The sequence below is a fragment of the Myxocyprinus asiaticus genome, chromosome 11 (assembly GCF_019703515.2).
Source record: "Myxocyprinus asiaticus isolate MX2 ecotype Aquarium Trade chromosome 11, UBuf_Myxa_2, whole genome shotgun sequence".
Taxonomy (NCBI): domain Eukaryota; kingdom Metazoa; phylum Chordata; class Actinopteri; order Cypriniformes; family Catostomidae; genus Myxocyprinus; species Myxocyprinus asiaticus.
The window spans coordinates 27,026,222-27,051,048 of record NC_059354.1 but is presented as its reverse complement, the minus strand read 5'-3'; the positions used below and the strand labels follow the sequence as shown (position 1 = coordinate 27,051,048).

Here is a 24,827-nt window from a genome sequence, read left to right as displayed (position 1 = left end):
CCAAACATAGATGCATGAAAAGCTTTGGTTAAAGGTAGCTGTTATACCATTACAATGTTAAATTAACATGTTAACTGAGTTAAATAAATGTGATGACATTAAATATACTTAATTTATCTCATTTAATAAAAATACAAGTAAATCCATTATTCCATGAATAAAGTTTGCTATGAACCTCATAGAAATTGCAAATCTATAAAGTATAAACATACATAAAGGGTTTATGTTTTAGATGCTGTCAGTACAGCTGTTGATGCTGTTGATACAGACTGATCTCACAAATTTCACAAAAATCAATTTATGCTTTCCGAATTTCCAAACGAACAATTCATTTATTTAGGACTAAACATTTTTTAACTGAGTTTTACTCATTTAACAATTGCTGATTGCACCTTTAAAATACCCCTAACCCAAACCCTAAACCTAACCCTAACAGTACTGAGACCAAAATAGTGTTCTTTTACATACTTTGTTCTAAAATTAGCAAGAGTTTTAAAGTTAGACTGAAATGAAAAGGAGTGAAGGATGAAATGATTTTCAGTGCATGAATATTTGCTGCATGATAGCACTTCATTTCAGAACTAATACGCCCATTTTCAATTTGATCATGTTGGTTGAAAATACCTTTGACCAAAGATATGAGAATTTATGTGTGCCAGTAAGAATGTACAAATACCTACGGAAACTAATGATCACATTAAATTTGCATGCTGCTGATGAACAAGGAATATAATTTGTTAACAATCTCTAGACATAAAGCACTATTGACATTTTGGTCTTGATCTGTGATCTCTCTAATGGGCAGTTTCAGAGTCAAAATAATTAACATGTTAATGAAGTAGATAGTAGTTAAAGTTGAACTGGCAATGGAAAATTATCTAAATTGCAGTCACTGTGTCTTTTTTAACCTCTATTATTTGTACTATATTTAAGTCTTTGTAAAGTCAATAGGACACCTGGGGTCCGTTCTTCGTACGTCGCTAACTCAGTTTGCTGGATTTGATTATTGACGATTTGGCATGATCTTGGATTGTTAGGTTCTTCGACGCTCATCCTGGACTTGCTGTCATAGCAACAGGTCCTTAAGCTTAAACCTGCTCAGGAGCAGGCTTATTTAATGTAAACAAGATTAGATTGCGGCTTTATAAGCTGAGGTGATATGGGAAGTCTGTAACAGCCATGTCTTTTTCGTTTTTACGACAGCAACCTGTTGCGGAAGGTGCAAGGATAATTTGCAGCGCTTTTCTAATTAATAGCGTATTGCGGGATCGACAGCATCCTTTAGTGCAGCGCGATACTATACTTTTTGAGAGATATCGGTTTTCTCGTGAGGGTGTCATTTACATCATTAATTTGTTGGAACCACTTATTAAATGTTCGACTCGTCGGTGTCGGGCTTTAACCACAGCACAAACTGTGTGCATTGCCCTGAGATTCTTTGTGAGTGGCACTTTCCTTTACACTATTGGAGATGCGGAGAACTTGGTGAAAAGCGCTGTCTGTCGTGCCATTTGCAAAGTTTACCTGGCGCTCAAGCAGTTTTTAGGGGTTTTTGTGGTATTTCCAAGCCACTTAACACCCCAGGTTGTAAAACAGGATTTTTTCGCCATTGCAGGTACATTAAAAATTGTTAATGCAGATCATGCAATCATGACCATGCCAATAAGTATGACTTATGTGTCCCCCAGGCTTCCCTAATGTGATTGGTGCCATAGACTGCACACACATCCCCATCAAGGCCCCACCAGGCCCCAATGAAGGGGATTTTGTGAACCGAATGGGGGTTCACAGTGTAAATGTGCAGGTAAATTAGGATTCTTAATGTTCCAGATTAGTAATACTATATCAAATTTAAAAAAGGAATGTTATAAAAAAAATATACAGTTGACTGACTAAAATCTCTTAGATGGTGTGTGACTCTATGTGTCATATCACAAATGTGGAAGCAAAATGGCCTGGATCTGTGCATGACTCAAGAATTTTCAGAGAGTTACATTTATGCACATTATTTGAACGTGGTAAGGGAAAATATAGATGTCAAGGTCACTGTATTACATACACTTATGCTGGGCCTAACAGAACTGCATTTTTCCATTATACAGGTGATTATGACGGGATTCTGCTTGGAGACAGGGGCTATGCCTGCAGGCAGTATTTTATGATGCCATTCCCTGACCCAAACCCCAGACTAAAAACCCGTTACAGTGCAGCTCTAGCCAGGACAAGGGCACGCATTGAAATGACCTTTGGGCAACTAAAGGGAAAATTTCAGTGTCTTTAAAGTCTGAGGTTTGCACCTGACAGGGCCTGCGACATTATTGTTGCATGTGCCGTATTACACAACATTGCCACCTTCAGAAAGGAGAGGACCCCTGTGGTGGAGGTACAGCCTGATGATCACCTCCAGCCAGTGCACTTGGTCCAACCTAGTGGCAGAGCTGCACGAGACAGAATTGTGGAACACCATTTTTGATAAGTTTAATAAAAGACAAGACAAATATGCTTAGTCCCTTGAGAGTTTTATTTCAATTATTCTTTGTAAAGAAAAGTAATCAGTAATCAGTCATCTTTTGCCTGCAATAAGAGATATTGTTATGTAAGGTCAACAATAATACTCTGTGTGAAATGGTGTATTAGCACTTACTCTGAAGTTCCTTTTGAAGCAGCTCTATCTCTAGTGCCAGTTTCTTCTTCTTTAAGTGATCAAGTTCTATTTCTCCCCTTAATTTTTGTTTTTTCAGGGAAAAATACTTTATTTTGTGTTGAGGACTCCATTTATATAGGGAACGGATGTCACCCTGTGCCATTTGTGGACAAAACAATGAACAATACATGCCTCATGCAACAAAAATAAAAAGGAAAAGTATAACACCTCCCACCTCTGTATCACTTCTCTATGCAGACTCTTCTGTGGGCCTTTCTGTGGGCCTTTCTGTGGATGTGGACTCCTGTAACTCATATTGCAGTCAGAAATAATAGGTACATGAGTATATATAAATTAAGTGAAGTTATTTATGCACTTACAGGTACTTCCTCCAAAGGACAGTCATCTGGGAGGGTTTCTTCAGTGTCCTGTGCAATGGAAACAATTGGGCATTACAAAGTGTTGCGCTTCCCTTTTGATGTAAAAAGTTAGAAAAAGTCCACTTACTGCACATGCTTCAGCCAGCACTTGCTTGGGAACAGGTAAAAGTGTTGGTGTATTATGTAAAACTGCACAAAAGGAGAAAACACAATGTCATTACAATGAACCACTGTAAAAAATGTGATCCATAACTCATGGCAACATATTTTTACATTAACTCTAAATAAGTTCATAGTTCACTTTAAGTTAAAGCAATTCATCACTAATCAAGATTTAACATAGTTGAAATGACTGTAACAGCCATTTGGATTAAACTTAATTTAATGCAGCAACAAATTATTTTACAGTGTACGAAGATAATTGAAAGCTCATTTACCAGTAATGAAGGTGTTGCTGCTACTGGTCCCTGGATGTGGGTCTAAGGAAGAGCTGCCCCCAGGGATGCCCTCCACAATGGGTCGGTTCACATTCAACCCAAGGGCCAGCTCTTCTGCCGGGGTATAACATGGGGGTGCAGGACCGCCACCTGTTTTTTTTGTTTTGTTTTTTTTCAGCCTTTTTCTTGGTTGCTGTTATAAACAGACAAACACATAATTTAACAGTGTCTTTTTAAAAGAGACTATGAAAAGTATAAGTAGTAAAGGTTACCATTTTTTAGAATATTCTTGTATTTCACTTTTACTTGTTCCCATGTTCTAGTGGGTCCCATGGTGGCTCTGACATTAAAGATGATAAACAAAGTAATTATGAAATTATTAAAATACAAAAATATATATTGTAATAAGGGATAAAAAAATCTAACATGGTCACCACTTATGCATTTATCTTTTTGCCAGCCCTCTCTCCTGGCTTTTGCAGACTTTGAGGTGTTCCCTGGCATTTTAATTAAACCTTCAAATTCCGCATAACCTTCGAGCAATAGCTCTTGCTCTGTTGCGGAGAAAAACTGGGCGCGCTCTTTAGCCATGGTGAGCAGCCAATAGTAGCATTGCTGATCAAGGTTTCTACTATCAATACATATCCCCTTTTAAACAGGTGTGTTCAAGGAACCTAATTAGCCAGATCATGATTAGCACGATGATGTCATCTTGAATGTGTCATTTCATCTCGGATGTAATAAGCGAGGTACGAAGAACGGACCCCTGATTCTGTTCTTTTTGCTTGGCCATTGTTTATGGAAAACCCACGTTTTGTTGTTTTCTTCATACCGCCTTTCCTCCCAGTGAGGATGTTGACCCATGGGAAATCATTTTGCAGTGATCAGAACTTAAAACACAGGCTGCACGAGCAGTTTCTGCATTGAAGTCATACCGAAGAAAAAACAAATTCTTCTTCTAAAACAAAAGTTGAATTATTACCAGCTGAAATGTGTATGGACAGTATCTGAAAGTGTCATCTTCCTAGAAAATTTGAATGAGTCATTCCAACACTTAAAATGATTGCTTAATTGTTTAAGAATAATTACTGTATTTTGATATACTTAATGGCATGTCAGGACACAAAGGATTCAGTCAACGGTTGCTGGTTGACCCAGTCATGGTTACAATCATAATTTTTTTATGATCAGAATTACCCCTTTTTTACTCAGTTACATTAAGTATAAACATATACAGGTATATGAATAATTTACGCATTATCTTTCCTTTTACAATGGCAAGGCAAAGTGCTTGTCATGAGCTGTTTATCACGTTTCATGTCATGTCTCAATCTAACAATCTAACAGGCTGTGTCTGAGGTCATGTGTACAAGAGTGATGAGAGAGTGAATGGCAAGATGGAGGAAATTTGCTGACTTAAACTGTGGCAAAGGTGACCAGGATTACAAGAGCACTGACAGCTTTATGAGTTTCTGGCCTGGGAGGAAAATGCTAGAACACGAGGCTCTGGCGGAGGTCCCAGATTTACACAGGTATTAACCAAAACAAGCTGGCGTCATAACTGTGCACCACAGAGCAGCTGATGAGCTACACAAATGCTATGTGCATACCTGACCTTCCTCCTATTTCGATTTACTTTTGAGGATTTGAGGCACTTGTTCAATAGCATTTAAATTAAATTAAGGAAACAACAGTCATGTTACAGTCAAACAATAATGACACCTTCACTGAGTGTGATTTGTTTGGTTTGCATGAGAATGTCAGTCTGAGTCAGACCTTCAATTAACTTTTCAGCCAACAGCAACATGGTTCTGGAAATACAAATGCATTATAATAAATTTGAATCATGACTCAAGCATTATGTTGAGCTTTATGTTTTATGTTTTAAGATACACTCTGATAGGGCGTTCACACATACAGTACAGTGATCTTATCAATGGAGGTCACAGAGTTGCTGTATCATTGGCTGAAATGGGCATTCCTACTGTTGGATACCCTCATTTTATTGGTATGCTGGTGGGCAGGTGCCCATTATTGGTGCCCTTACATTATTGGTGGATACAATTTTAATCACAATTGGGATGTTTTGCCAGTAATATATAAGATGTCATCCTAATTTGGCAAAGAATAATTTTTCTTGTCACTGTAAAATAGTATTCTGTAGGGAAAGCGTTTGTTAATAAATTGCAGAAATGCATTATGACGATTACATCCATTACAACAAGACGATTGTCAGTGCGTCATTATTAAAGCATGAATCAATATTTTGTTACATCCTAAGATGTATTCAGTGTGACATTTGGGAATTATATTTGTTTTGGTTGTGCATTTTGGGGTGGGAGTGTGTTTTTTGTGTACATGCCTTTTCCCTGGCTTCTGTCTCGTCTTCTCCCTCGTTTTCTCTCACACTCTATTCATCAGGTGAGACTGCTGTCTGCTAGAGGTGGATGGATTGGTCTGGCTGTTGGAGCTGCTGGAGTGTAAAAGTTGCTGGAAAATGCCATTCTCTGACTCCCCTCTCCCGTCTCAGATGTGTGGAGATACTTTGTTGCCAGTTTTATTGTGAATTGTTGTATGTCTAACAAGCTGTTATTTAAAGGCGCTACAGTGGTATTGTAGAACTACTGAAATTCAGTTACATTATCTGGGAGCATTAGTTTTAGTAGAGGTGGGTGGTGTTTTATTTTATTAAATACTTTTCTCCTGTGTATGGCCAGAGAGGGAGGCAAGACCTCTATTTTGGTTACGGTTTCCCCCAACCTACACTGGGCTAGATCATGACAATTTGAATCAATGTAACGTGTAGGCAGGCAGGACAGGCAGACAGGAACAAGCAAGGATGAGACGATGAATTGTGAGAACCCAAGTGCAGTTATTTTATTGAATCCAAAGTGAAAAAAAGAAACCAAAAACCAAAAGACTAGACTAGACTAGACAATAATACAGAATGGACTAGATTACAACATCACAATAACAATACTCGACAAAGGACAATGGCATACATGAGGGCTAAAATACACAGAATAAGCAGTAACAACATAACAAAACAACCACTGACAAGACTGAACTGATTACAATATAACCAATGACAAAACAGACCTAATAAACAGATAACAAGACTATAAACAAGAACCAATCAAAAGACAAGACTAATAAACATGGTGGAACATGAGGGTCACATGACAAACAGAGAAATCACATGACAAACAAAGAACAGGGACAAGGAAGGGAATCTAAACTTTCATAATAAAAGACATGAAATAAAAACCTGAAAACATGAACAAAAACACACAAACACATGACATATCCCCCCCTTTAAGGGCGGCTCCTGATGCCAAACACAAAACAAAACAGGTGGGGGGGTTGGGGGACTAGAGGGCACTGGAAACCAAGGGGGATCAGATGGGATTGGAGACCGCGGCGGTCCAGGCGACCAGGGCGGAGCTGGCAGAGGGCCCGGAGACCAGAGTGGACCAGGAGACCAGGGCGGAGCTGGCAGAGGGCCCGGAGACCAGAGCAGACCAGGAGACCAGGGCGGAGCCAGCGGAGGGCCCAGAGACCAGGGTAGACCTGGAGACCAGGGTGGAGCCAGCACAGGACCCGGAGACTGGGGCAAACCAGGAGACCAGGGCGGAGCTGGTGGAGGTCCCAGAGACCAGAGCAGACCAGGAGACCAGGGTGGAGCCAGCAGAGGGCTCATAGACCGGGGCGGACCAGGAGACCAGGATGGAGACAGCAAAGGGCCCAGAGACTGGGCCAGACCAGGAGACCAGGGCGGAGGGCCCGGAAACCGGGGAAAACCAGAAGACCAGGGCAGAGCCGGCGGAGTGCCCGGAGACTGGAGCAGACCAGAAGACAAGGGTGGAGCCAGCAGAGGGCCCGGAGACCGGGGCAGACCAGGAGACCAGGGCGGAGCTGGCAGAGGGCCTGTAGACCAGGGTGGACCAGGAGACCAGGGTGGAGTGCATGGAGACCAGGGCGCACCTTCAGACCAGGGCGGAGGGCCCGGAGACCAGGCCGGACCAGGAGAACAGGGCGGAGGCTCAGAGGGCAGAGATGCCGTAGGTACAGAATCAGAGGGCGGACCTGCTGGAGGCGGAGTCTTAGGAGGCAGAGCCTCTGGAGGCAGGGGTTCAGAGGGCGGAGACTCTGGAGGCAGATGCTCAGGGGGTGGAGCCACTGGAGGCTGAGGAGCGGAGCCGCTGGAGGCTCAGAGGTCAAGGCGACCGGAGACCCAAAGGTCCGGAGGTCAAGGCGGCCGGGGACCCAGAGGGCTCAGAGGTCAAGGCGGCCGGGGACCCAGTGGGCTCGAGGTCAAGGCGGCCGGGGACCCAGAGGGCTCGGAGGTCAAGGCAGCTGGGGACTCTTGCTTTTGGATGGACGAGGCTTCAGGCTCTAACTCTTTGACTGTGGCAGGCATGGGTGCTGGCTTGTTGACCGTGGCAGGTGTGGCCGCTGGCTTGTTGACCGTGGCAGGCATGGGCGCTGGCTCATGGAACATGGCAGCTATGATGGGGGACTCAGGCGTGGCGGCCATGACGGGGGACTCTAAAGAAGGAGAGTTGGCATCCTCATTCACACTCTCACAGTAAACAGTGAAACTCTAAGACACAGGGCAAAATCAATGTACTGTTCCAAGAAATTCCACCTCCTGGTAGCATGGAATATAAAGGCTCATTTACTCCTGCATGGAAAAAGTCCTTCAGAGCCACATTATTAAAATCCACCTTGATGGCCAGAGCGCAGAAGTCTTCCACATATGGGTCTTCCTCTATGGAACGGTTTCCCTGGCGTAACCGCATAAGGCAAACTGATGGGTTCATGTTGCGGTCGAGTATTCTGTAACATGTAGGCAAGGACAGGCAGACAGGAACAAGCAAGGATGAGACGATGATATGTGAGAACCCAAGTGCAGTTATTTTAGTGAAAACAAAAAGAAACCAAAAACCAAATGACTTGACTTGACTAGAAAATAATACAGACTGGACTAGATTACAACATCACAATAACAATACTCGACAAAGGACAATGGCATACATGAGGGCTAAAATACACAGAATAAGCAGTAACAACATAACAAAACAACCACTGACAAGACTGAACTGATAACAAGATAACCAATGACAAAACAGAACTAATAAACAGATAACAAGACTATAAACAAGAACCATTCAAAAGACAAGACTAATAAACATGGTGGAACATGAGGGTCACATGACAAACAGGGAAATCACATGGCAAACAAGGAACAGGAACAAGGAAGAGAATCTAAACTTTCAAAATAATAGACATGAAATCAAAACCTGAAAACATGAACAAAAACACACAAACACGTGACAATCGCCTACATCGCATTGCCAACTGTCGGCAGAAACTGCCAGTTCTCATTGAAGAAGAGTCGCTTTGTGCTGCAAATCGTTGTATGAGTGAATGCCCCTTCGAGAGTTAAAGGTGAAGTGTTTAATTTTTTAGATGTTAAAATTTGGGCTTTCAATTTTATGTGTTAATTTGGTGCGATGAATTATGTGAAATGTAATGCATAGTAAAGAGTACACAATTAATTATGCCCCTGGTCTGTATGAATATTCCGTAATAAGGAATGTTCCGTTCGTCAGAGCAATTCAAGCTTGACGTACCACACCGATGTTTTTACGAATATATGGCAGTTGGGGGCAGTTGAAGCTTTAGCTGTACAGGCAACATGCCTAGTTAAACCAATGAGATTAGGCAGCACAGCCTTCCACATATGATGCATTTTGTGCTCAAAGACAGCTGAATGGAGCACAACAGAATTCAGGGATCTCGCAACGCAATTTTCTAAGTTTCAAACTATGATTAACTTGACACATCTTAAAAAAAACATTGCTTATGACTAGAGACCCTGAGATGAGAAGCAACCAAAGTGAATGCTCTAAAACCATTTGTCTGACACACAAGTACACAGACCAACAATTAAAAATAGCACCGACATAAAAAGGCCAATAATAGGGTTATGTTCAATGATATGGAAATAAAACAAACAATATTTTGAGTTTTAAAGCCACTTTGTGTATTGTCTCAATGCTTAACCTGTCTGCTGCCATAATGTCCTGTATGTATAAGATGCCATGTATCTGAATTGTGTACATTATAAAAAATATTATTTTTACATATATTTCAATTGTATATAGGCCTACTTAATTATCTGTATTTAGGGGCCTTTCTAAGTAGATATTGTTCGATAATTAGATTAATTAATAGGCACGTCATTTAATTCATTTGAATACAAATTTAAATCGATTGACAGCCCTAGTAAAAAAAGCTTTCTGCTATCCAAGCTTAATATGCAGAGACAACTACAAGTAAGCCATTTGTAGGTTTATTTTCCTGAAAAATCGAAACCCTGTGGCACTATTAAAACCATGTTCTGTTTGTTTGATCATCCTGACCAACTTGACATAGCGTCCACTGGCATGAGCTGGGGGTGGGGCTCTCTGTTTGTGTGACCAACAGCAGATGAGAGAAGTGTTCTGGAAACCTGTATGAAAACAATCATTATTTTTTGCAATTTCATATGGTATCACTGATATTGCACACTCAAATTTAAAGGGGCAGTGTTTGGTTCAAAACACTGTTCTAAACAGTAGATTTAACAGTAGATTTAAAGCAAATTTTTTTAACAAAGTTTTCTTAACCTCTGCTAAATAAAAAATCATGCTTCTGTCACGTTTCCAAATCAAGCTCGTTTAGACATCTGGGATACTATAGTCACTTTCTTCAAGTACAGTGTACATGCTTTGTTTACAGTTGACCACCACAACTCATTAAGCAGCCTCCGTGCTTTGACCACCTAAATAGTGCATCAACCTCTCTCTTTCTCTCAGTTTATTTTCTCTGTCATTCACCATATATTTGCACACACTCAGCTTGTGGGTTTTGCCCCTGGCAGCAGTGCAAACTGGTTACGGTGTAACCGCACCCCTCGTCTGTTTCATCCTCCCGATCATCTTCTCAGCTCTGTGGTCTGAGGTAACACTGCTGACCACATCTGTAAGCAGTTCCACCTTCTACTCATGGAAACCTGGGGAAAGGGCTAGACCTTCAATTATGACCAGCATCTTCCAGAAGAAAAATACATTTCTCATTGCTTGTGGTTGAGGTATGGCAGCAGGGAGTTCAATCATGAGCAGTCAATCACCATGCGCTACATGGAGGGATTTAACCATTGCGCACCTTCTCTGTGTTTACATCAGCGTCTCACGCTGAACTTGTTTTCATGCGCGCCCTCCTGAGAACGTCGACAGGGGAGAATACTGTGGAGGATGCCGCAACTGACCCCCCCCCCCTCCCCCCCCCCCATGCGTTAATACAGCCCTGATCATGAGGTGAACAAACCAGCTAAATTAAATAACGGCTGATGACCTCTATTTTTATGATTCATTAAAGGGGCATCAGTTCTGTGTAACCTAGTTTTAAAACCCTAGACAAATGCTGGTGCTGTCAATAGCTTTAGCTGAACTAATGTGAAAAGACTAATGCTCTACAGTCCATATACTGCTTCGGTTAAAGAGAGATGATTGTCTTTTGTGGATGGTACAGACTGAGAAAACAGGCTTTCCTCCAAAGCCTAGTGAGCTTCTACATAGACAGCATTTTAAGCATCATGGGCACCCTTTCGTAAGCATCAAAATTAAAGTATGCTGCCTCATAACATTGCTTTAGCCAAAGTCTAAGGTTGTATTGCATGTATCCTTTGTGTATAATGCAATCTCAGAATGCACTGTGATGAGTTCAGTAAACGTTTTCATCCAAGATGGCGAAACAATTATAAATATATTATTTATGAACCATTGTTCCTTCTAGTTAAAAATGAACTACTTCATCAAATATTTGTGTGTACTATGCCTATTGGAGTATCAAGTTGTAAGCTTAGCAACATCAGCAAATATCAAACTCTATTTGAGTCAACTGTGAGCGTTAGTCGAGCAATTATAGTGTGGAATGCATTAGTGACCGTACACAGTTGCTGCGTATGTACAGCGTTTCAATTCATTCACTTACGAGGTTCCCGGTCTGTATGCTGACTCAGAACGTTTTTTGAACAACCGTGTTTTCCGAAAATTTAAATCTCCAGAACAGGAGAGACAAATAAAAAGACATGTGGTCAGTATTTCACTATGTTTCTATGGTTACCAAAAAAAAAAAAAACTCAGTATAGGAATGTAGGTGATGTGATTTCCTTCTCCTCTCTACACAATATTCTCTGCAGAGGAGAGCTGTATTTTCTTCATATGTGAGATAGAAGCCTAAAATCCAAATACTGCAATCTTTTCTGAAAACAAAGTTCAGTTGTATGAAAGCCAGTTTTCATTTCAGTGGCGATTTGAGCATGAGTCAAAAAGATCCATTTTCAAATTAAGCCTGTGGGTATTTAAATAGCGTCAAACATTTGAAAGCCTTTGATTTTAGTCCTGCACGCTGAATATGTCAGAGTATTTACAAACAAGAATACCAGTTTTAAATGCAGGCTGAGCTCTGAGGTTTCAAATTGTTTATGTTGTAAGCCTGTTCCCGATTTTGTTTAATGTCCTGAAACTCCCAGATATCATTGGTGGAGCCAAGATTGTGTTTAAAATTTATTTAGCCAATCACATGAGAAAAACAGTCTTTCAGCCTTTTAATAAAATACAGATATTTTTAAATGACTTAACATAACTATCTCATCAGGCACAGTGCAACACATTCAAGAGAAAAGATCAGAAACAGGAGGTATAAAGTGGTACAAATGTAAATTGCACAATACGTTCGAATGAGGAAAAACTTCACAGGATTTCAAGGGAAAAATTCCAAGAATATAAATCCGTAATTTGGTTATTAACTTCCAATACACTTTGGATAATGGTTATAAATAATATCTCAAACTAAGTTTGATCTGTTGGGAATACAATTATGTTTTTGAAAGCATGGCAGAGCTTCCAAAACTCTGTGTGCTTGTGTCTGATGCCAAAGGTTAAGAACACAGATGTAATGTTTTTTGCCGTGAACACTATTCTGTATTAGAAAATTGTGAGGCAACACTTTTGGTCACTAAATTAAATAAAGTGTAAAAATATGTCTGTGTTACATATATATATATATATATATATATATATATATATATATATATATATATATATATATATATGCATATATATATGCATGTGTGTGTGTGTGTGTGTGTGTATATAAAGGATTATCCAGTAGATTTTCTTTAGCCTTATTAATAATTAAAGTAATCTCCATTTAGTAAATATATGAGCACAGAATGAGTTAAATATACAGCCTTGCTAGTTTGTCTTCACATTTTACCAAAAATTTTTTTTAAATCAAATTATATGAAACTTTTTACCGTTCCATTTTTCAGTCTTTTGACTTTTTTTCTCTCCCAACAGGCATACAACGGGTTATGCATACACAACTTATACAAATAGAATTAAATTAGAAATAATAATAATAATGGCTGTCCCTGAAAAGTTTGTTGAATGGAAAAGAGCAGCTTAGACTTTCTGCTAAATATCTTGTTTTGTGTCCCACAGAAGAGCGAAAGTTATTTCTGGTTCAACAATCTCTTTAAATTAGTTCAGTTGCCCAGGTATTGCAAGCTGGTTCTTTTTTTTTAGCTTCACCGATGAATTTGAATCGAATATAGCTCTTAAAAACATTCACCATCACATATTACAATTCAGGCATCACACACCAGTGATGAGTTTGGGTGCCATTTTAATAGTGTGTGTGACATTAAACAGCTCTTTCAGCAAAAGGTCATCCCGACAGGCGAGTTCTTGAACAGTAAACAGGAAGAAACAAGCACGTACATATGGACCCACACACATTTTTTTTTTTTTTTTCCACAAGACTGGGGCAACTCTTCATCACAGGAATTCTTGGGGAATTTCTACTCTACCTCGCAGGCAAATGAAATTAGTGGGGATTGTAGTGACAGAGTGGCCATTGTGGGAATCATACAATGTGGTTCTTCATCCTTTCTGCACTGCTTGGGGTGGAAAGTCCTGTTTTGAAGGCTGGTTCACTAGCCTGCAGGGGTGCTGTTATCCTCTCCCCTGCCCTAGACATGGTTGGACGCTGGCCAAAAAGGAATGATTAGCTGATTACAAGGGAAGGGGTGTTTGTAGTGCCCCGAATTACATGAGAGGTTGCACTTATGGTCACCTGATGCCCATTTGCTATACCTGAACTCATAGCAAACTTGCTGTAGCCATTTGATATTTTGGACAGGGATGTAAAAAGTATATAGAAATTATACTTGTGAAAGTATGGGTACTGACTGAAAATTTTACTCAATTAAAAGTCCAAGTATTTAGCCAAAAACATACTTGAGTAAAAGTAAAAAAGTAAAAGTAATACTTAAGTATTAAAAAAGTAAAAAGTAACTTTTTTTCCTAGCTAGAATGAAATAAAGAGAGGAGACTGTGTGTGAGAGGATGTTGTTAAATTCATTAAATTAAAAATTAAATGAAATAAAAAATTGGTTTGTTAAGTCGCCTTTTTACTGTCTCTGACGACTGTCATATTTCTCCCCAGTGGCATTCGCAACCTGGTCATGGAATCATGTTACAATAACTACATTTTTGCAAAATTATTTTTATGTAGCCTGTTGCAGTTAACATGGCAATTCCCTGGTGGAATGAACACTAGAGGCGCTAAAACAACAATGACTTGTATCCCCTTTCACTCAGATAATGAGTAAAACAGCAGATTATCAGTTCATAAACTCTTCCTTTTTGCCCTGTTCCCCTTATGACATCTAAACACTTTTACTATAGTGCATGACTCATTTTAATACTATAGTGCATGACTCATTTTAATATTTGTATTACATATTCAACTACATTAACAAGCTCAGCTGATAGAGTGTTGCATATGCGATACAAAGGATTAGGGTACGAGTCCTGAAGAGCATGCAAGTTGAAACGTGAGCTGGAAGTGTCATAGAAGCACCACAAAATGAAGCAGTTGCGTTTTTCATGTCACATTTGCTTTTTCTGACACTATCAGTTAGGTTTAGGGTTGGTAGGTCGGTTTTGTTGATTTAGCATTAACTTTTAAAACCTCATTTGTTTGGGAGAACATTTCACTCGCTTTTAGCACCACACAGTGGGCATTTCACTTCGGAACTGCTCTGAGACGTGTAATGAACCACATCATTTTATTTTGCAAAAACTTTGCCACTGTCACGCAAAGTTCATTGTATGGGAGAAGGCACTCACAAATTGCAATGTCAGAGCACTCAGCCCCTTGAGACATAAAGAAAGATAAAAAAATTTTTTAAATTTAAAAAAAAAAAAAAATCTCAAAACAGGCTTTTAAGAAAGTTAGTAATAAGTGTTGGTTTTGTCAATTGTTTTCTGAGGTTTGCTTCCAAACCTTGCTGTTGAGCAGATGGAAGATGTAAATGAATATTTACTCAGATTCCATTATTTTTATTATCATTATTATCATCATTATCATTTTATAGTTATTATTTAAATGAATAGTTGCCTAACAACAACAACAAAATTCAGCAAATAGGCAGTAGAAATTCATAGATATTATTTAAATATGAAGTTAAGTGTAGAAATAAATTACGTACACATTTAATTACCAAAGCCTTTTGTTTATATATATATATATATATATATATATATATATAGGGTATACAGGGTATAAATAACTGTATTCCACTACAATTACAGTTTAAATAATTGGTAATTAGAATACAATTACATTCAAAATGTATTTTGATTACTGAAGAGATTACTTTGCATTTTATTGTCATTTGTTTAATTTAATATTTAGTGCTTTCAGATGGAAAACATTTATACATATAAATAATGCGATCCAAAGTGCATTTGAGCAGCAGTAAAACACTTTCTTATGATGTGTTACATTCATTCGAGCAGACAGAGAAGAAAGTTTGAAGTAAGTTTGGAGCAAATGAAATAGAAATAAACCTTGTGTAAATTGTCAGCTTTACGCTAAGCTAAAATGCTATTTCTAGACATTTTACATGCACGTTACCAGGCACGATCATATTTTTTTATCAAAAAAATTCACACTGGATCATAATTTCTTTTTTTCTAGTAAGACCTTTGATATTAGGGCAAAAATCGTATTCTTGATGATAATTTTTGTATTGTTTTCCTGTAAAAATATCAAAAAATCCTTAAAAAAAGATCAATTTGATTCATCTTGTTTTAGAAACAACACTGCATAAGATATTTAGGTTTTTCAGAGAATGTATTTTTAACATGTGTTTTTATAATCAAAACAAGTGAAAAAATCTACCAGTGCTGAAGAAGTAATCCAAAGTATTTAGAATATGTTACTGACCTTGTGTAATCTAACGGAATATGGTACAAATTCAATTTTACAGCATGTATTCTGTAATCTGTAGTGGAATACATTTCAAAAGTAACCCTCCCAACCCTGTATATATATATATATAAATCTCTAGAAGTAGCAGGCGTTTATAATAAAGTTTAGGACAAAACCCGTCAGTGTTTCTCACTTCATCACATACAGTTGGGCGGTCACATACAGTCTAGTAGCACAAATATTTCAACGTAACCGAAGCTCAAATCAGATCCGAAATTCCGCCTCTGCAGATGGTCAGAAATCCACACAGCCGCTGTGTGACATTTGAAATGACTGATCTCTGGTCTGTCATCTGTCATTTGTCGGATGCAGTGAAAAGGTGGCTTCAGCCCAGTATAATGAAAGAAACCTTTCCAGTTAGCTAAAATTGTAAGAAGTAAAAAGTACTATTTTTCCTTGGCAAATGTAAATAAGTCAAAGTACAAGTATTCTGTTTAAATTGCACTTGAGTAAAGTACAAATCCCAATAAATAAAATAATATTTTTACTCAACTACTTTATACCCCTGATTCTGGACAAATTAAATTTACTATGCTTGTAAATTCAGATTTTTTTTTTGTTTTTTTTTTTGTTAATAAAGTGTTCTGTTCAATACAAAAAAACAACAAAAAAAAAGACTAATTAAATAAAGCTGATTTGATTGTTTCATTATCATGTTGATGACGTGTACAGATACATAAAGGTGAATAGGTTTTGGAGTAAATGCTTAACTGACAAGGCTAATCCTCTCAGTGATTTGAAACTGGCTGGTGATTGTGAAAATTGGAATGAATATACACATTGTGAAGACATTAATGCACTACCACAATCAACGTGATTTGCTTGCTTCAGCAAACAGAGAATAACACTGTTTGTGGATTAAGTGAATTTACCTGTAGACAATGTTGTTTTTAGAATAATGTAGTCATTATTATTATTGGAAAGCAGTATTAGTTTTAATTTAGAAGAAAATAGGAATTTTTACAGAAGCCTTGTTTGCAAGCTCTCTTCAAAATGATACATTAACTCACAATAAAGCAGCCAACAGCGATGTTGTGACTGGCTTTGTAAAAAGCCTCCAACTCAGTAACTTTTTTATCAATACATATTCTTAAAAACCCCTTATTTAAAATGAATGTACTACATGTGCCATTCAATTTGATTTGAAAAAAAGTTGTTTTTCACATTCAAACTCAGATTTCTGTTTAACACAATAAAGTTGTTTTTCAAAGTTGGGGAGAAAGTGAGGAGCCCAGCACGTAAGGTGGGAAGTGCTCAGGGGATGGGTTTAGACAGTCTGGGTAACAAGTTTTCCATGGCCTTGGAACAAATTGTGTGATGCACTTACTATTTGGCTTGAAAGCAAAATCAAAAGTGGAAAAACATCATGATTGTGGTATATGAGAAGCTTTTTGTGCAAGAAAAGAAAATCAAAAAGGGTTTAATATGCTTCTAGTGGACACTGTCCAAACTACAATGCCATTCTATGCTTAGTGATTTTTACTAGTTCAGTAGAATATGCATGTGGACTTTGTGGAATGCCAGCCTTTTGCATTTATTGAACACAGGACTTTACATTTCAAGCTTGGCAAGTCGCGGGTTGATTAAATCTCATTGTTGGGACAGTATTCTAAAAATATGAGATGATCTGTTCGCTAGTAAGGAGGTCTTTGTGGATGGCAGTTGGTCATACATTCCTTTGCACAATTACACATTGCCCCCTGTTCTTGGAACAGAGGTAGCATTATAACTGTAGCACACAATTGCATTTGGGGTTTCAAACTAACAAAATATAAAGAAACACCAACTCAAAACACACACGGATAGCTCTCATTTTCATTCTGAATGTTAAATTTGAATGTATTTGTTATGTTTAGAAAAGAAAGTAAATAAATAAAAATATATATATATATATATATATATCCCTTTGTCAAAGTGGCAAGTTTCCAGTGCAAATAAACACACTCTTTGTTCATTCATAGTGTAATGTATTTTGCCTGAAGGTTCTGTTATAATCCTGTGTATGGGCTTTATTGCAGTATTGAAGATCTACATATAAAGACATCCTTTTACCAAACCTTGAAAAACAGTTCTAGGATAATTCTGCAATATAACTTTGATTTTGGTAGTAAATTTTGAGATCAACAGTGTTTGAATAGCTACAAATTGCATTATAAATAACCTATCTGATTCCATTTTCTTCATGTGAAAGACAGGAAACAGTGAATGCTTTATGGGCATAGGAGTAAATGTTGACAGAATTTTCATTTTAAATGATCTTAATATGGTTATATTCAATTATTATAAATATAGTTGTATAAATTACTTTTTTGCATTTATAGTAAATAAATATAAACATACATTTGTACTATTTTAAAGATATTTTAGACCCCCCCCCCCCACACACACACAAACAAACAAATGTTTTGTTACACTATAATGACTTTTATACATATACAATGCATTCATAAAGTATTCAGACCCATTCATTTACTTCACATTTTGTTATATTGCAGCCTTATTCTAAAATGCTTTAATTTTTTCCCACATCAATCTACACTCCATTCCCATAATGACAAAGCAAAAAAACAGATTTTTGATAACTTTGCAAATTTATTAAAAAGAATAAACTGAAATATCGCATTGACATAAGTATTCAGATGCTTAAAATTAGTTGAAACACCTTTGGCAGCGATTACAGCCTCAAGTCTTTTTGGGTATGATGCAACAAGCTTTGCACACCTGAATTTCATACTTCTCTGCAGATCCTCTCAAGCTCTGACAGGTTGGATGGGGACTGTCGGTGGACAGCCATTTTCAGGTCTCTCCAGGGATGTTTGATTAGGTTCAAGTCAGGGCTCTGGCTGGGCCACTCAAGGTCATTGACAGAGTTGTCCCTAAGCCACTCTTGCCTTGTCTTAGCTGTGTGCTTAGGGTCATTGTCCTGTTGGAAGGTGAACCTTCGGCCCAGTCTGACGTCCTGAGTGCTCTGGACAACCAGAGTGAACATCGGATTCTTGGTCACCTCTCTTACCAAGGCCCTTTTCCTCTAATTGCTCAGTCCTGAAATTTTTTTGTAGCCTTCCTAAGACCTGTGCCTCAACACAATCCTGTCTCTGAGCTCTGCAGGCAGTTCCTTTGAAATCATGGATTGGTTTTTGCTCTGGTATGCATTTTCAGCTGTGAAACCTTACATAGACAGGTGTGAGCCTTTCCAAATCATGCCCAATCAATTGAATTTGCCACAAGTGGACTCCAATCAAAGTGTAGAAACATCTCAAAGATGATGCAGAGAAATGGGATGCACCTGAGATAAATTTCAAGTGTCATAGCAAAGGGTCTGAATACTTATGTCACTGTGATATTTGTTTTTTTTTTTTCTCTTTAATACATTTTTAAAGTTATCAAAAATCAGTGTTTTGCTTTGTCATTATGGGTATGTAGTGTAGACTGATGTGAAAAAAAATAAAATAATTTAAAGCATTTTAGCATAAGGCTGCAACATAACAAAATGTGAAAAAAATGAAGGGGTCTGAATACTTTCTGAATGCACAGTATGTATGTATGTATATATATATATAGAGAGAGAGAGAGAGAGAGAGAGAGAGAGAGAGAGAGAGAGAGAGAGAGAGCTGCTAATTCCATCCGTACCCCTAAACCTAACTCTTTCTCTTTATTTAGGATTTTTTTAAATGACTCTCTTCAATAATAATAATAATAATTATTATTATTAATATTTTTTTGTTTGATAAAAATAATTCAAAAACAGCATGGGTGTAGAGCTAATTTTAAATTGATCCATACCTGTTATAGGCATTACAATGGATGGAGACGATTTTTTTTTTTTTCTCCCAATTTGGAATGCCCAATTCCCAATGTGCTATTTAAGTCCTCGTGGTCGCGTAGTGATTCGCCTCAGTCCGAGTGGCGGAGGACGAATCTCAGTTGCCTCTGTAATGAGACCGTCAACCCACGCATCTTATCATGTGGCTTGTTGAGTGTGTTGCCATGGAGACATAGCACGTGTGGAGGCTTCACGCCATCCACCGCAGCAACCACGCTCAACTCACCACGTGCCCCACCGAGAACGAACCACATTATAGTGACCATGAGGAGGTTACCCCAGGTGACTCTACCCTCCCTAGCAACCGGGCCAATTTGGTTGCTTAGGAGACCTGGCTGGAGTCACTCAGCATGCCCTGGGATTTGAACTAGCGAACTCCAGGGGTGGTAGCCAGTGTCTTTACCACTGAGCTACCCAGGCCCCCCCATGAAGATGAGATCATTGAATAAAAGGGTTGAATTTGAGTCTATTCCTCACACAGAGCTACCTGAAGACTTGGATTATAGTGAACAAATAAAACAGAATTGTTAGTTCGTGTTAACTAATGTTGTTAATGTCTGGGTTACTGTTGTAACCCCCGTTCCCTGATGGAGGGAACGAGATGTTGTGTCAATGTAGTGACACTAGGGGTCACCCTTGGGAGCTCCAAACATCGCTGATGTTTGATAAAAGGCCAATGAAAATTGGCAAGTGGAATTTGCATGCCATTCCCCCGGACATATGGGTATAAAAGGAGCTGGTGTGCAACCACTCATTCAGGTTTATGCTGAGGACCCGAGACAGAGTCCCGGAGATCACAGCGGATAGTTCAGTGTTGTGGCAGGAGGGACACAACATCTCGTTCCCTCCATCAGGCAACGGAGGTTACAACAGTAACCTAGACATTCCCTATATGTCACTCACTCGACATTGTGTCGATGTAGTGACACTAGGGGTCCCTATACAAAACGCCACAACCAGCTGAACTGTGTTACGTGGATCGGCAGTGCAGGTGCAGGCAGGCCACTACGTGCCAATTAACAAGTGCACCAACCCCATCGGAACCTTCCCAATGCCCCATGCACATCGTATGGACCCTCGCCCCCCGAAAGCATAAAAGGGGGGGTCAGACGTGCCCACAATGGGAACAGGCCGCACCAGCTGGTTTGGCCTTTTCTCTTCTTTCTTCTCCCGGAGAAAGAACTCGCTTAATTCCAGCTGGGGCCAAAACGTATTTGCATCGGTGTAGGTGTCCTTGGAAAAAGACACCGCGAGCCCACACCCTACCTGAAGGGGAAGTAATTGTGTGGAAATATGTCACATGGGCTTACTGATTCTTTATCGGCAGTATCGCATGTGGAGGAAGTCCCCGTGGTAGGTCCTACCCAGAGGGGACAGAGCTCTACAAACACAGTGACCAGTGGCAGAGGGGACTCTGCCCAAGGGGAGACATGGGTCTACCATTAGGGAGACCGTACTGTGGAAGATTACGTCATATGGGGTTACCAACAGGGAAGCAACGCATATGGAGCACCTTTCCCAGTACAGGGGCTGAACTGAACAGGGCATACTGACACAAGTACTGGGCCTGGCGTCGAATTCCTCCGCTGAATTTGTTTGCCACAGGTGCTGAGGGAGGAATCCAGGGTTCACCGATCCCAGGAACTCACGTGGATGAAAGAGCACATGTCTTCCCCTCGGAAGGGGAAAGGCGCTTGTGTGCCTGCAGTACACCTGGCCAGCTGCCCGCATCCTTACCTGTTTGTACCTACCAACACACGGGATGAAACTGGCTCAACCCGAAGATTATAAAATCTTACAGAAGCCCTACAGATGTCTGTTAGAGAGGCGCCATTGGCCAAGGCCCAGGAGGAGGCTACACTCCTGGTAGAATGTGCTCGTAGTCCCAAAGGGGACAGCGCACCCTGGGCCTGGTATGCCAACACAATGGCATCCACAATCCAGTGGGCAATCCTCTGTTTGGAGACAGCGTTCCCCTTCTGCTGTCCCCCGAAACAGACAAAGAGCTACTCGGAGCATCTAAAGCTCTCTGTGCGGTCCAAATAGATATGCAAAGCGCGTATTGGACACAGCAACTACAAGGCTGGGTCTGCCTCCTCCCGGGGCAGCGCTTGCAGGTTCACCAGCTGATCTTTAAAGGGGGTAGTGGGAACCTTGGGCACATAGCCCGGCTGGGGTCTCAGGATCACGTGAGAGTACGCTGGGCTGAACTCTAGGCACACATCGCTGACAGTGAATGCTTGCAGGTCCCCAACCCTCTGGATGGAGGTGAGCGCTGTCAGGAGGGCCTTCAAAGAGAGGGCTTTCAGCTCAACTTACTCTAAGGGCTCGAAAGGGGCTCTTTGTAGGCCCTCCATTAGGGAACGAGGTGCGGCCTAGGAGGATTCAACCTCCTGGTGCATCTAAGGAACCTGATGATCAGATTGTGCTTCCCTAAATACTTACCGTCCACTGCATCGTGGTGTACCACTATAGCGGCTACATACACCTTCAAGGTGGAGGGGGACAGCCGCCCTTCCAACCTCTCCTGCAGGAAGGAAAGCACTGACCTGACTGCACAACTCTGTGGGTCTTCGCCTCGGGAAGAACACCAATTCGTGAACAGGTGCCACTTCGAGGCGTACAGTCGGCTGGTAGAGGGGGCCGTGGCCTGAGTGATAGTGTCTACCACCGTGGGAGGTAGGCCACTCAGATCTTCCACGTCCTGTCCAAGGGCCAGACATGGAGGTTCCAGAGGTCTGGTCGTGGGTGCCAGATCGTGCCTCATCCCTAAGAAAGAAGGTCCTTCCTCAGGGGAATTTGCCAGGGAGGGGCTGTCACAAGGAGCATGAGTTCCGAGAACCAAGCCTGGGTGGGCCAGTAGGGTGCTACCAACAGGACCTGTTCCTCGTCCTCCCTGACCTTGCACAACGTCTGTGCAAGTAGGCTCACTGGGGGAAATGCATATTTGCGCAGAGCCGGCACCAGCTGTGTGCCAGTGCGTCCGTGCCGAGGGTAGGCCTCGGTCAGGGAATACCACAGTGGGCAATGGGAGGATTCCCTGGAGGAAAACAGGTCTACCTGTGCCTCGCTGAATTGACTCCAAATCAGCTGGACCACCTGGGGGTGGAGCCTCCACTCTCCCCTGAGCATCACCTGCCATGACAGAGCATCCGATGTTCAACTGAGTTTGCCGGGGATGTGAGTGGTCCGCAGTGACTTGAGCCGCTGCTGGCTCCAGAGGAGGAGACGGAGGGCGAGTTGCAACATGCGGGGCGAGCATAAACCGCCTTGGCCATCGCTGTGTTGTCTGTCCTGACCAACACATGCTTGCCCTGGATCAATGGCCAAAGCCTCCACAGGGCTAGCAATTCCACGAGCAACTCGAGGCAGTTGATGTGCCAACATCGAGGGCCTGTCCAGGAACCTGTGGCTGCGTGCCCATTGTAAACGGCGCCCCAGCCCGATTTGGAGGCATCTGTCATGACGACAACTCTCCTGGAGACGTGCTCTAGGGGAACCCCTGCCCGTAGAAATGCCAGGTCTGTCTAAGGGCTGAACAAGTGGCGGCAGATCACCGTGATAGCCACACGATGCGTGCCATGGTGCCATGCCCACCTTGGGACTCGAGTCTGAAGCCAGTGATGAAGTGGTCTCATATGCATCAACCCGAGGGGCGTGACCAATTGTTTCAGTGGGACCGCTGTTCTCCCCCTGAATGCCTTCAGGCAAACCATCACCGACTGAGCACACTCGTTCGTGAAACGAGCGGTCATAGCGACCGAGACCAACTCCATCCCGAGAAAAGAGATGCTTTGAACCGGGGCGAGCTTGCTCTTTTCCCAGTTGACCCGAAGCCCCAATTGGCACCAGGCTGAGCACCAGGTCCTTGTGCGCACACAACCGGTCTCGAGCATGAGTTGAGGATGCGGATGGCAACTTCCCTTAGCGGGGCAAGGGCTGCCTCTGTGACCTTCGTGAAGACGCAAGGTGACAATGACAGACTGAAGGGGAGGACCTAGTACTGGTATGCCTGACCCTCGAAGGCAAACCGAAGGAACGGTCTGTGACAAGACAGGATCGAGACATGAAAGTACGTGTCTTTCAGGTCTACCACCGCCAACCAATCTTGGTGCCGGACGCATGATAGAATGTGCTTCAGCATGAGCATCCTGAACGGAAGCCTGTACAGGGTCCGATTCAGTGCCCGCAGGTCCAAGATCGGTTGCAACCCACCTCCTTTCTTGGGCATGATGAAGTAGGGGCTGTAGAAGCCGCCCTTCATCTCGGCTGGAGGGACAGGCTCTATCGTGTCCTTCTGCAGAAGGACTGTGACTTCTGCACGTAGGGCAGCGGCATCCTCGCCACCTACTGAGGTGAAACGGACGAACCTGGGCGGGTGCCTGGTGAACTGAATCGCGTAGCTGAGTCGGATCGTCCTGGCCAGCCATTGCAACGGGTTGGAGAGCGTTAACCACACCTCCAAACTCCATGCAAGAGGCACCAAGGGGACGACCGCTGTTGACGTACCCGTGGAATGGGTCTCGCGACAGAGCGGGGCGGGAAGTGCTATGTCGGGGAGCCTCGTGTCCCAATCTCACTGTATAGGGAGAGACGTTAAGGCACTTGCCTTGCTCTGTGTACCCAACTGGTCAACCACCTGTGCCTTGGCCTGGTGGACCTGCAGGAGGGCCATGGCATGCAGATCAGAGGCGGCCTGCCCTGCAGCACTGTAAGCCTTCGCTGTCAGAGATGACATAGTCTTACAGGCCTTGGATGGGAACCTAGGATGGTTACGCCTGGTGGCGGTGCTCTGCATGCACCGCAATCGCCTGTTCTACCTGGGGAACATCTGTGTAGCCCCTGGCCGCCCCACCGTCGAGGGTGGTGAGAGCAGCAGAACTCGAAAGCCCGGTCCGGGCAGTGAAAGGTGCCCGCCACGACTTTGCAAGTTCTTCATGCACCTCCGGGCGGAGCGTGGCGGTGAGCGGCCGAACCAATCATCAAGCCGCGAGGTTTCAGGGCAGGGTGGAGGGTTCCACTGTAGGGCTTTACTGGTTGTTTAGATCAGTGTTACTATCAGAAATAATTGGTAATTATTTCTATAGTTATTAATTAATATTTAAATTAATTAATTTAATCTAACTCATTAAAACCTCATATGGGGCTCC

The 24,827-nt window shown here is 41.5% G+C and overlaps 1 pseudogene; it reads left to right on the top strand.

The window, feature by feature from the left end:
- The first annotated feature begins 1,179 nt into the window (after positions 1–1,179).
- On the top strand, positions 1,180–2,715 carry LOC127448125 (putative nuclease HARBI1; annotated as a pseudogene).
- Positions 2,716–24,827: the final 22,112 nt, after the last annotated feature.